The sequence below is a fragment of the Sminthopsis crassicaudata genome, chromosome 5 (genome assembly GCF_048593235.1).
Source record: "Sminthopsis crassicaudata isolate SCR6 chromosome 5, ASM4859323v1, whole genome shotgun sequence".
Classification (NCBI taxonomy): domain Eukaryota; kingdom Metazoa; phylum Chordata; class Mammalia; order Dasyuromorphia; family Dasyuridae; genus Sminthopsis; species Sminthopsis crassicaudata.
In genome coordinates, this window is record NC_133621.1 from 313730716 (window position 1) to 313745451 (window position 14736).

At 39.6% G+C, this 14736-nt stretch overlaps 1 protein-coding gene and 1 pseudogene across 3 annotated transcripts in view; both read right to left on the reverse strand.

Annotated features, from left to right (window-relative positions):
• Positions 1–14736, reverse strand: part of PHF21B (PHD finger protein 21B) — a 120007-nt gene that overhangs the window by 23698 nt on the left and 81573 nt on the right. The gene's annotated exons all lie outside the window — the stretch shown is intronic.
• LOC141543246 (prefoldin subunit 2 pseudogene) lies at positions 1440–4426 on the reverse strand (annotated as a pseudogene).

Consider the following 14736-nt stretch of genomic DNA (forward strand, 5'->3'; position numbering starts at 1 on the left):
AATTGAGCCCTTAGTGTTTGCCAACCCCTGCCCTCAAGGAGCTTACATTCAAATAGGGGAGATAATACATATATGGGAAGCTTGGACAGGGAGGTACGATTTGCTTTGGAAAGTTACAGGAATTGTAAGCAATTATTTTAAATCACAAGATTTTGAGAATGGAAATAGAAAAAGCTTTTGACAAAGTACAGACTTCATTTTTGTAAAAAGCACTAAAAGCACAGAAATAAAATGGACCTTTTAAGTAATAAGTTGTATCTATCTAAATCTAAGAGCTAGCATTATTTGTAATTGAGAAGGACTAGAAGTCTTTCCAATAAAATTGGGAATAAAGCAAAGATCTAAAATGTTATTATAATTTATTACAGTTCTATAAATTCTAGATATAGGGAAGTAAGACAAGAAAAGTGGGAAAATAAATATGAGTGAAGAGGAAGAAAACTCTCTCTATATAGGAGATATATTTACTTACAGAATCCTAAAAAGCTAACACCAACACAAAACATCATAGAAATTTTAAAATAGCAGAATTATCAGATTCTCTATAGATTACTAACAAAACCCAATAAGAAGAGAGAGGAAAGTAAATTCCATTTTCAGTAGATAAAAATATTTTTTAAAAATCTTGGAAGCCATTCAAGATTTATATGGCTACAACTAAAAAACTTTATGGAAATCAAGACTTGAAGAATTGGAAAAGAATTTTTTTTGTTTGGGTAGGCCAAAGAAATATGATAAAGATGAAGATACTATCGCAATAAATTAGTTCACAGATTTAGTGCCACAGCAGTCTACCAAGGAGTTATTTTATAGAACTATACAAAATAATAAGTTTAATCTAGAGAAACAAAAGGTCAACAATCTAACATTGTTAGATAAGAAAAGCTAGTATAAAGTAGAAAAACATTTTAGTAGTGGCTAAAATAATAGAAAAAAATTTAAAATTAAAAACAGAAATAGGTTAAAAATGGAATACATTAGGTCAGTGAAACCCAGAAATAATAGAGCCTCAAGAAAAAAAATAAAAAATTCAAAGACATCATCATTTTGTTAAATAACTTTAACAAAAACTTAAGGAAAATTTGGAAATCAGCTCAATTAGGAATTAGATTCGCACCAGGCTCTTGTGATACTCCCTACTAAACTCCAAGTTGATAGATGATTTAAATGTAAAAAGTATCAAAATTAATCAAAAAATTAAAAGAATAGAGCTAGATATCTCATAACAATAGTTAGCAGAGAATTCATTTTAAGATTTTTTTATTAAAGCTTTTTATTTTCAAAACTTATGGACAGATAATTTTTCAACATTGACCCTTGCATAGCCTTGTGTTCCAAATTTTCCCCTTCTTCCCCCCATCCCCTCCCCTAGATGGCAAGCAATCCAACATGTTACACATGCTAAAATATAGGTAAACATATTTATACAATTATCTTGCTGTATAAGAAAAATCTTATCAAAAAGAAAAGAAAATGAATAAGAAAACAAACCGTAAGCAAACAATAACAAAAAGAGTGAGAATGTTATGTTGTGATCCACACTCAGTTTCCACAGTTCTCTCTCTGGGTGTAAATGGCTCTTTTCATCACAAGATCATTGGGACTGGCCTCAATGACCTCAACGTTGGAAAGAGTCACATCCATCAGAACTGATCGTTGTGTAATATTGCTGTTGCTGTGTACCATGATTTCCTGGTTCTGCTCATTTCATTTAGCATCAGTTCATGTAAGACTCTCCAGGCCTCTTTGAAATCATTTTGCTGAGAATTCTTAATTAAAATAGACTACTAATCATAGAGTTGACCACTTCAATTACATAAAATTGAAACACATGATGAAAATTCAACAGTTAGAAGCCACTCACTGGGACAGTTGGGAGTGGGGAAATAATCTTTGCAGCAAATATATCTCAGAACAATCTGATATACAAAATATACAAGAAATTGATACAAACGTAAAAGAACAAGATCTATTTCTCAATAGAGAAATGGTCAAAGGATGTGAACAGACAGTATCAAAAGGAGAGAGGCAAGTGCCAACAATGATATAAAAGAATACTCTAAATCACTAATAATAAATATGAGGCATAAAATGTCAGTCCTGTGGTTCCAGTTCACAGCTATCACATTTACAAAGATGATGAAGGATAAAAATGGGAGATGTTGAGATTGTGCTAAGTAAAACTGAACTGGCAAACTGACCCAGTCAATCTTTAAAGTAATTGGAAATTATTCCTAAAAAAATCACCAAATTACAAACATTTTAACCCACAGATATCAGTATTAGGAACATACATATAAGAGACAAAAGACAAAGGAAAGTCTCATGTATGTAAAACTATCTATGGCAGCACTTTTATAGTAACAAAGAACAAAAACCAAAATAGGTGCCCATTATTTGAGTGATAGCTGGACAAATTGTGGTCTATGACTGAAATGGAATATTATTGAGTAATGATAATGAATATAAGGAATTAAGAGATGGGAATGTGTATATAAACCAACACAAAGCATAATACAGAGGGGAAAAAGATCAATTTAAAACCATTTTGTCTCCTAATTAGTGGCTGTAGAGGCCAATAGGATGCCAGGAGGGTAAGATGCACATCCTATCACCCCCTAAGCCAATCCTTGACTTATCTCCCACACAACTGTACTATCCCTTTCACATTCAATCCCTCACTCTCTCCCCTTCTAACAGCTGGCCTTTCTTGGCTGTACCTGACATTGACCCTTCATTGTCATTACATACTAATTAAACCTATTCACCTACATTGGCGTGCAGGCAAATTGCCACATTGCAGCCTCCCCAGGGCCACAGCCCTTGTCCCTTGGATCACCACAGCAATGGTGGTGATCAAACAAAACACACCATTATTTCAGCAAGAAAGAATAAATGGTGCAGAATGAGCAGGTATGGATAGGTTGGAATTCTGTCCTGTTCTCCCAGGCCTACCCCGTCTGAACATCCTTATTTCTTTGGAACACAATGTGATCCTTCCAGTCTCCCAGGTCCTCAAGGTCCTGCACACTCTTCTTCACTTCTCACTCAGCTGAAATTGCTTTCCTCAAAATCATCAATGTTCTTTCAGGGGACAAATCTAATGGTCTTTTTTTTAAAGATCAAACCTTTATTTAACATAAATATTACAAGAGCAGCAACAAAGAAAAATAATAATAAAGGACTATGTGAAAGAGACATGGGAGAAAAACAGGGCAGAGATCTAGATTCTTAGGAGACCAGTATACCAGCTGAGCTGGCCTTGGCCCAAGACCCCTCTCCATTGTCCTTGGCTGCTGGCTTCTTACCCTCACCCATTGGGTGAATATTATGTTTCTCTCTGAAGTCATTCAACTCCCTCTCCCTTGCTTGAAGCTGCTGGGGCACTATCTTAATGATCTTTGTTACTCTCCAAAGAAGGCAGAATTTCTTTGACAGTTCCACCAGAAACACCCCCCCTCACTAACCATTTGACAGCACTGCTGGGTTGGGTCCAGTCCCATTCTTTCAGTGTATCTATCACTAGCCTGTGCTGATTCAACCCCATTTCTAGCTCAGGTGCTTTGGATGCCAGGCCCGTCTGTTCCTGCCGAAGGCAGTTGAAGCCAGCAACCATCTGCTTGGCTGATACTGCCCCCTTGCCGGAGCTGCCACTACTCTTGTTGCCCCAATTACTGATCTCCGCCATCTTTGTCCGCCTGCTAGATGTAGTCTGATGGTCTTTCCCCCCTCAATATTCATCCTTTTTGGTTCCCTTTATAATATTTGACACTACTGCTCACCCTCTCCTCCTGGATAGGCTTTCCTTTCTGGGTCAACTGCCATCTCCTCCTTACCTCCCCCAAGGGCATCATATCCCCCAACTCTAGGCATTCCCCAAGGTTATCTGTCTTCTTTCCCTTAGAAACTACATCAGTTCCTTAGGTTTAATGTAAATAACACCTATATATATCCATCCCCAACCTCTCTCCTAAATCTCAATGTCCCAGATGCATATAAAATACGGAATGTCCTAAACCTTTCCCCAAATTCACCCCTGTTCTCCTGATGTCTGATGAGTGGACCTAATATAACAGGTACTTGGCTTCTCTACCTTGACATTATCTATTTGGTTTCTCACTTGCCTCTCACCCGATATATCCAATCGATTACCAAATCTTGACATTTCTACTTCCACAATATCTTCTTCCCCTGACTCATCAGCTGCCTTGATGAATCTCATGTCACATCACCTCACACCTGGACTGTGCCCAGAGCTTTCTAGAAGATCTCCCTGCCCCAGGGTTCTCCCCTATGCCATCTATTGTGCTCATCAGCAGCCAGAGTGAATTTCCTAAATATCGCTCTCCCACTCAGTGATTTCTTAATGGTTCTAGGATAAAACCTTACTTCATCTCACATTTTTAAATTCTTACTTTGCATTACTTTTACAATTACAATGTATATATATATATATATAATATATATATACATATATATATAATATATATATATACATATATATATATGTGTGTGTGTGTGTGTGTGTGTGTGTGTGTATGTGTGTATATATATATATATATATATATATATATATGTTGATTCACACATTATAGAGTTTATAAAGGCTGACATGCATATATTGGGGTAGACATAATTTTTTTCACACTAGGGATACAATCAAAAAAAGTGTTGAGGTCACCAGCCTGGACAATATCCAACATGAAGAGAAGGAAAACAATCTAGAATTCTCCAGAACTCTGGTAGCAGCTAATAAGGGCTCGAGTATGCTCTACTAAGACATCCCTTGGCAGAGTTGATACCCAAGAGCTGTGGAATGGAACATTTGTTTTCAGATATGTCCAGTGTATTGGTTATAATGTTTTAGTATAATTACTTATTATGTGCAAATGATTAAATAAATAAGAAAGCATCAATTAAGCATTTGGCATGTTCCAGGCACAAGCTCTGGTCACTTCTTTCAGGGGCTTATATTCAAATGGAAAAGATCCCACACATTGAATATGGTGGCCAGAGAAGGCTACTTTGCTCTAGAAAATTACCAGAGAGGGAGTTACAAAGGACAGCTTTATAGGAGCCAGGGGTATGGGGGAATCAATGAAAAGTGAGTGATGTTTTACACACACACCCTAAAACATAACATCAACAAAACTTTTCTAAAGAACATAATGAACAAGTATTGCAAAGGTCAAGGAGACATGGCCAAAATGCAACCTACATTCATACAAGAAGTGCCCACATGCCCTAGGAAAACTGACACATTCATCAAATTGGAAACATGTATGTCCCACAGGCCCCCTGAAGGTGGTGATGGGGAGAAATTGGGAGAGTGGTTATCTTAGCCCAATTCAAAGAATTTCCTATCAACAGAGCATTCAAATTAGAGTAGACTCACAATGGAGTGGGCGGTAGAATGAGTCTCTATGTCATTTGAGACATTCCAACAGAGGCTGAATGATCGAGAAGTATGATTATTTCCATTTTACAGATAAAAAAATTGAGGCCCACAAAAGAGAAATTGTAACCTCCCATCAAGGCTACTGATTGCCAGGGCCATACATACTGATCTTCCCTAGATATACATAAAGACAAGCCGATCTTGAGGTGCAAAACAACCTTTCTTTATTGGTTGTCTCAGCAGGGGTTAGCAGGAAGCAAGTTTATGTATGTCTCTAGGTCTGTCTCTCCTCTCTGGACTCAAAACTATGTTTACTCTCCTCTGGGATTACCCTGTGCCTAACCCACTCAGCACTTCATAGGTGGATCTGAAGAAGGGAGACATCTGGAGTTAGTGCTACGGCCTAAGGAAAGATCTAGCAAGGGGACACAACCCCTCCTCATCTCTAGGAACCTTTAACACCTGTAAGACACAACCTCCTGCCTCAGAGGTCAAGCCCCTTTTTACCTCCTGAGCCTGCCCTAACACTAACATGGAGTACATGGCAATTCTAAGAGAAGAAGAAATGTCCCTAACAGGAAATGACTTGCTTCCAGTCACTTTGCTAATGAGAGGCAGAGCCAGGATTCACAATTCAGTGGTCCTGGGTCCTTGCATTACACCTTATACTTATGTTTCTGTCTTTTTGTCTGTCTGTCTTGGTCTCTGTGTTCCATATCTGTCTGTCTGTCTTTATGTCTCTATCACTGTGTCTCAAACCCTGTATCTCTCTGTGTCTCTGTGTTCTCTGTCTTTGTCTCTCTGTTTCTTACATGCGTACATACAGTCTGGGTGTCTCTATGTGGCCAAGGTGACTGATCAGTGCACCAACTTTGACTTGGGCCAGTTTCCCTGTGCCTCACACTCTCTGAGATTCACCGCATTGATGGCAAACACCAAATAGGTATGATGGGGTCAAAAATCCACCTGTTACATTTTTAGTGAGACATCTCAGAAACTGGCAAATGTTAAAAATTGGGATTTGATTCATTATTCTGTTGATTATTTAGACTTAAGAAAGTGATGGAGAAGTTCCAATGATCTTGTGATCAAGAGAGCCATCTACACTCAGAGAGAGTACTGTAGGAACTGTGTGGATCAACATTTTTTACTCTTTTTGTTGTTCACTTGCATTTTATTTTCTTTCTCATTTTTCCCTTTTTGATATGATTTTTCTTGTGCAGCAAGGTGGATGTATAAACAGATATGTCTATATTCAATTTACATATAGTTTTTACCATGTTTAACATATATTGAATTACTTGCCATGTAGGGAAGAGATTGGGGAGAAGTGGAGAAATTTGGGACACAAGGTTTTTCAAGGGTCAATGTTGAAAAATTATCCTCAAATATGTTTTAAAAATAAAAAGCTTCATTTTTGTTTTTCGTCCCAGGTTAACTTTGCTTTCTGAATCCAATTCTTCCTGCGCAACAAGAAATTCAGTTCTGCACACATATATTGTATCTAGGATATACTATAACGCATTTAACATGTATGGGACTGCCTACCATCTCGGGGACGGGGTGGAGGGAAGGAGGGGAAATTTCGGAACAGAAGTAAGTGCAAGGTGTTGTAAAAAATTACCCATGCATATGTACTGTCAAAAAATGTTATAATTATAAAATTAATAAAAAAATAAAAAGCTTCAATGAAAAAAGAAAATGATGGGAAAATGTTATAAACTTATAAGTCAGTCAATAATCTTTTATTAAGTACTTACTATGTGTCAAACTCCAGTTCTAAGCACAAAAAAGAATGAGACTCCCTATTTTCACAGAGCTCATAGGCTGATGGGGGGAACACAACTAAACAAAATATGTACCATTAAGCTCTCTAAAGTATAAATAGGAAATACATAACAGAAGGAAGGTACTAGGATTAAGAGAGGTGAGGATGGAAGATGAGATTTTAGTTAGGACTGAAAGGAAGCCAGGGAAGCCAGTAAGTTGAGGATGGAGCATTCCGGACAGAGAGAATGATCAAAGCTGAGAGATGGAGTGTCTCAAAACCAGGAGGCTGGTGTCCCTGGATTCAAGAATTTGAGTCAGGGAATCTGGTGTAAAAAGTCTGAAAAGATAAGAGGGGGCAGATTAAGAGTTGCTTTGAATGCCAAACATTTAGTATTTGTCCTTAAGGGTGAGAGGGAGCCAATAGATTTTATTGAGTAGGGGGATAGCATAGTCAGATCTGTGTTTTAGGGAAATCTTTAATAGCTGAAGGAGGATGACTGAAGTGAGGAGAGATTAGAGGCAGGCACCCTCCTCCCAGCAGCTATCGCAATGGTGTGAAGTGAAGAGGGTCAGTATCAGGGTGTCAGGAAAAATAAGGGGACATATTAGAGAGATGGAGCAGAAGTAAAGTCTATGACACTGAAGAGAAATTGGCTATGGGAGAAAGGGGGAAAGGTGAGGTGAGAGATGCTGAGGAGTCCAGGTTGATTCCAATGTTGAAATGCTGAGGACCTTTGAGGATAGCGACACCCTGATCAATAAAGGGAAGGTTTAGGGGAAAAGAGAATGAATCCTGCTTTAGATATGTTGAATTTAAGATGTCTACTGGACATCCAGATTGAGATGTCTAAAACGCAGCAGGATCACTACAATCATCCACATATTTAACATAACAGAGTACTCAAAACCAGAGTATGGCCAAAGTCCTTGTGTAGCAGCAGGCTGGACCAAAGGGAAAGCAGTCAGTGGGTTAGCAGAGTGGAAGCTTCCTGAGGGCAGAGCTTGTTTCGGTTTTTTTCCCTTTGTATAAGCAATACTTAGTACCACTAGCACTTAATAAGCATTTATTGGATTGAATTGAATTAAAACGAACAGAGCTTTACTGCTTTCTAATTCTCCCTTCTGTATGGGAGATTCAGCATGTGGAGATGCTTAATGCCTCAACAATTTCCAGACTCTTTTCTCTGTTTAAATTTGAAAAAGAACCATCTGTCTGTTAGTTTTAATTAGTTAATTAAAATCAAGTTGCTCAAAGATTGGGGTCCACACTTAAACTGAAGGAAGCATTGGTCTCACAGGGACTCCTCCCCATTTCTTTGGTAGCTGGACGTTTCTAAAGCACTAGCCAAGATGCCCCCAGGAATATGGAATTTGGAAGATTTCCCATTTTTTCCATGAGTTTTTTATCTTTCTTTTGTATTTATTAATCGTGAGCAGCTGCCAAGGATGCCAGCACTTCACTGACTGGAAATAATAACTTTTATGTAGCACTTCTTATGTGCCAAGCACTGTGCTAAGCTCTTTATAATTATGATCTCATTTGAAATGTAAGATGTCTACTAAACATTCAGGTTGAGATGTCTAAAAAGCAAGTGGACATGAGAGACTCAGAGTCTCTCTAAACTCAGGTCACAGACTTAGAGAAGGTACAGGGGGCTTACTCAAGAACAGATTTAGAGAGGGCATGGGACTTAGAGAAGGTGCAGGGGACCACAGTAACAGATTTAGAGCTGGAAGGGGCTTCAGAGACTATTTAACCGAATGCTTATATTTTACAAATGAGAAAACTGAGACCTAAAAAGATTAATCACACAGATAGTAATTGTTGAGATTTAAACCTAAGTCTTTTGACTCCAAAAAATCAGTAATTTTTTCAAGGGGAAAGGAAGAGCGAAAAATGGCTTTATTTAGATTTTGCAATCAGGTAGGAGAGAAGATGGTGAAATATGGAACATGCAAAGAAGGCCCTGGTCCCTGACAAATGTTACCTGCCCCAAAGTGCTTTGTGTCATACCTATCTGTGCACATATATACACACACATTGGCAAGGACGTTTGTCTTTGTGTCCACAGCACCAAGCTTGTGGCCCTGCACTAATTTATTAAGTAGGTACTTGGTAAATTTTCACTGAATGGGCTGAATGACATTCAGTCTGGGCCACGTTCCATTTGTCTTTACATCCTCCCGTCAGCGTTCCTACTTCTCCCAGACATGTCCCCCACCCCCAAAGAAACGAGCTTAGCCACGTTCTTACAAACCTTTAATTAACAAGCAGCAAAGACATGCTTCCTGGCGATGTCTGACCTTTCCTCACTTTGTCAGAATTTATTGATACCGGCAGAAACAATCATTGCAAAGGTTATTTTATGAGGGCTGGATACTTTATAGTAGCACTTTTGTCAAGATAAATGAGTTTCTTATGACTACATCTACAATTCTAAATATTTTAATAATAATTTTCAAAAGGGGATCTTAAAAGTCAAAGATAACTTTTAACCTCTCTCTAGTTTGCAGGCTACCTTGGGTGGCCTGGAAACCCCTGGAATTCTCTTGACAAAGAGAGACTGGATGGATGAGGAGAGTGGGGGGAAGGGAGGAAGCTAGGGTCAGAGTCAGCAATTGCACATTCTTACAGCCTTGGGCATTTTCTCCAATATGGGAGGGGGGGAAGAAATAATCAATAATAATAACTCACATTTACACTGAGCTTTATAATCTATTATTACTATTACTACCAGTAATAAAGAATCATGAACTTTTAGAACCTCATAATCTCCAAAGAACAAAAATTGCAAGTGGCAAAAAGGGCGATACAAAGTGGTGGCCGCAGCATGTCACTAGGTACCTCAATGGTATACCAGACTTGCTCCAGAACATGTGTGATCAGAAAGGGGGTTGGGCTGGCCCAACTCACAAGATCGAGGAGCAACATACCCTATTTCTCACCTTTGCCAAAGTACAGAGTATTATGGAAAAAAATATATGAAGATTTTTAGGGAGACAAATCGGAAGATCCATCATGAAGGATTTATGCCAGAATATGAAGAAGAATCACACAGAGAAGTAGATGGAGGCAGATTGTTGAGTGGTGATCTTGGAAGGAAGTCCTACTTTAACTGTTTAATAAATGCATGCTGACTGACACTAATAAAATCATGGACCCTTCAAAGTATATCCTATAAATTTCAATATGTAACAAGTTTACATATAATATTTCAAAAGATCCTTGCTTTCATTAACATGGGTGCACCTTTCACCACTCAGATCAACAGTCTTTCATGCCTCACTTGGTATTTTCTTTCTTTTAAAAATTATTTTAATAGCATTTTACTTTTCTTTATACATGTAAAGATAGTTTTCAACATTCATTTTTGTAAGACTAAAGAGTCAAATTTTTCATCCTTCCTCCCTTACCTTCCTCCTCCCCAAGACAGCTGATATAGTTAGATATGTGCAATCCTTTTAAACATATTTCCATATTTGTCATGTTGTACAAAAACCATTAGATCAAAAGGAAAGAAACCATTAAAAAGAAAAACAAATGAAAAAAGGTGAAAATACTATGCTGTGATCCACATTCAGTCTTCATAGTTCTCTCTCTGGATGCAGATGGTATTTTTCATCCCAAAATCTATTGCAATTGCCTTGAATCACTGCATTGTTGAGAACAGCCAGATCCATCACAGTTCATCATCATATAATCTTATTGCTATGTACAAAGTTCTCCTGATTCTGTTCCCTTCACTCAGCATCAAGTCATGTCTCTCCAGACTTTTCTGAAATCAGCCTGCTCATCATTTCTTAAAGAACAATAATATTCCATTTCATTCGCATACCATAACTTATTCAACATTCTCCAACTAAGGAGCATTTCCAATTCCTTGCCTCTACAAAAAAGGATTTTTACAAACATTCTTGCCTTTATGGGTCCTTTGCTCTCTTTTATGATGTCTTTGGGATACGGACCCAGTAGTGAGACTGCTGGATCAAAGGTATGCACAGTTTTACAGCCCTTTGGGCATGATTTCAAATTGCTCCCCAGAACGGTTGGATCATCTTACAACCCTTCCAACAATGCATTAGTGCCCCAGTTTTCCTACATCTCCAACATTAATCATTATATTTTCCTGTCATCTTAACCAATATCAGTGTTCTTCACTCACCTGGGGGGCCATACTTTTGATAGTGGGCAAAAATATTATTACTAATAGTAATGGCAGACATTTCTCAATAGCTTTAGGATTTACCAAGAACTTTCCAAACAGCAGGGAGGAAGGGAAGTAAATACCACAGATAGCATCCAATCCAACAAACCTTCATTGAAGACTAACCACATGCTAAGGGTGGTGCTTCATGTTGGAGGAGCAATCTCAAAGTGAGCACCTTCCATAAGAGTGAAGGACTTCATTGCCCCATGCCTCCATGCTGGGAGCTTGCCTTGATCATCAGTGAGGTCTCTTTCTGAACCAGATTTTCATGATCTTCCATGACTTGTCACAATAACACAACTAGTAAGTGTCAGATGTGGAATTCGAGTCCAGACCCAGCACTCTGAGCTCCACACCATTGCCTCTCCAAAAATCTCCTGAATAGTTATGAATCTCAAACCTCAATATGTAATAAAAGTAGCTCTAATTGTCATCACAAACATGCTCCTAGGAAGCATGGTAACGCCGCCATTCTATACATAAGGAAAGTCTCAGAGGAGTGAAATGACTTGACCAATGTCACATAGCTCCTGAATAGCAAAACCAGGCCCTCAGTCTCAGGTCTCTTGGGGCCAAGTCTGAGGTTCTCTCTGCTTGAGAGATACCTGGAATCCTTCCACTAAGTCCAGATTAAGGACACTAATGACCACTGCCACCTAAAGTTCACAAGGAAAGTGGAATCCTATATTTCATCATCCCTTTGAAATGTATACTACATTTTCACACATTTAACTCTAGAGTCTAGTGGAGTCTTCTTACAGAAAGACAGCATCAGAAGCAATCGTCATAAATGTGCCTGGTCAGGTCTGTACTAGATGTTGACAACAACAGCCAACAGCCACAGGATGGATTGGATTCTTCACAGGAGAATGATGAGGGCTCAAATTGCCATGGCAACGGTAAGGTGGAGCATTCTGAACCAGAAGAGGGGAGAACTGGGATGATCCTGTAATCTGTATGATTTGGGCTTACTTCGTCTTCTTCCTTAGCTTCACTAATCTTCTCACATGAGGATGCTCTTCATCACTGAGACATAAGTTTGCAGCTCAGGAAGTAGCCCATTGTTCTAAATTGGACAATCCCATGGGCCTAGCTTTTAAGGTGCGTGCTTTAAAGCACACAGTGAGTGCTTTAAAATCTGGCATTAACTTAAATTGCTAGTCACGGCGAAGGTCCTGGTTGACCATGGCAAATAATTCACATGGCACTGCAATGTTCATAGAACCTGACGGCACCCAGGACACGTAGGCTAGGTCTGCTGGCAGTAACCTGTAGCTTTGGCCAAGAAGCTGCACCAGCAATCTCAACATGCCAGGGTAATTATCCACTCTGGGGCACCCTGCAGGAAGTCCAGAAAGCCCAGCCCACTCCACAGGCAGTGCTCTTGATGTGCTCCATGCTCACCAGGGAGCCGTTTCTAATCAGAAGACAGGAAAACACACCAGTGATGATTTGGAAGTTGATGAGAAGCCTCTTACCAGAAACCCCTGCTCTCACCATTGCAAAGCTGATTAATTAACATGCAGGGATATTATATGATGTCGCTGAAGAGGCAATGTACCCCCAAAAGGCCAAGGATGGATGCCCTGACCTGTGTTGCAACATCTCCATTCCGGTTTGGGCTTTGCCAGGAAAGTGGACTGGGGAGGAAGAGACTTGGCACACACACACCACTGCAGGGACTGGCATCCCTCTGAAGTCCCAGGACTCCAAAGGAACCAACGTTTTACACAAACAGCTGACTTTGGGGAAGCCAGGGAAGCCAGCTTGATTTTCCATTCCCCTTCACACATTCAACATCCTAGACTTTGGGTCTTGCCCTGCACTCTCCCACCTTCGTGCATTCACCCAGGTCATCTGCTATTCCTGAAAGACACTCCCTCTTCTTTCTAGCCTGCTGAAATCATCTTTAGATTTTTCTGGAGCACTTTGGACCACAGGATAACACAGAGTACACAGTTCTGCTGCAGACTGGGTGACACATTTAGAACTTCTGAGAAATTCAGAAATTTGTCTCAGGTCAGTAGTAGAGGAAAGAAGAGATGTGAGAAGCACCATGGTGTGACTGTCAAAAAAAGGAATTTTTTTAAAACTTGGCTTTGAAAACAAGGTTGAGTGACACTTCCCTGGTCAGAGCCCAGCTTTCCCTCTTTATAAAATCCCTGCACTGCCTGATGCCTCCAAAGGTCTAACTTTGTATCTCATTCTTATGGGGTTGAACTAGATGATTTTAAGTAACCTCTTCTAGCTGTAATTCTGTGAACTAGAGCATAGAACTTAAAATGGCCAAACATGGAACACAAAACAACAGCAGAGCCAGAAGGGATGAGTGGGGTACAGAGGCAGTGAGAGTGGAAAGCAGGAGATGGATGTGGGAGACATTATGAAGAAGCAATACCACAGCAGACTATTTAAAATAAAAGGGTTAAGGAAATTCTTATTTTGTTCCATAAATTAAAATTTTAGTAAATAAAAATTTTTAAAAGGAGAAGAAAAGAGATATGACAAACTGGAGTGAAGCAGTATGGGAAAAGGAGGGAGGGGACTTAGGATGGAGAGGGCTGATTTGACCCAAGGGCTGATCCCATAAGCAGGAGGAGCTGTCCAACAGGAGCAAAGTCTGAATGTTAGTGCAGAAGTCTGAGCTAGAGAAAAGATCTCCCATAGATCCCCCATAGCAATAATTCCAGCAATAGCTAATTAGCCAGTGATTCTAAAGTGTTCTAAGACTTACAAGGTACTTACATACACACATATACATAGGTACATAGATGTGGATGATATATATCATGGGTGTGTGTGTGTGTGTGTGTGTGTGTGTGTGTGTGTGTGAAATTAGATCCTTGAACATACACTCATGTCCTGCCTGGATTTCTGCTATGACCTCTTAGCTACTCTCTATCTCAGTGCTGAGTCCCAGAGTTGAGACTGGAATCCAGGTCCTCCGGTTCTTCCAGGGCTCCGTCTAGGACTGCACTTCCCACTATCATCACAACTTCTTTTCCCAAAGAAAATTCAGGGAGAGCCTTTTCAGCTCAATTTAAATTGGCCTGACAAATCAGATCTGTCCCATAATGCTCTTGTCTAGAAGGCCGCCTGTGGGGAACAGCACCATCAGAGCTGGGGATCCATGCTCCAGTAAGGACTGAGTCCCTGCGTTTCTTCCAGTTCTGGGATACTCTCTATGTTCAGGGCTCCCCAATTTCTAACTTTCTGCCACTGTGCGGGTACTGCTCTGGTGCTCAGCACCTAGCACACAGGAGAAGCTTAATAAATGCTTCAAGAGTGAATGAATGAATGAATGGACCAGTCCCAGCAGGTAACATCCTCTCACTGGGGACCTGCAGTCTGAGACAGGAA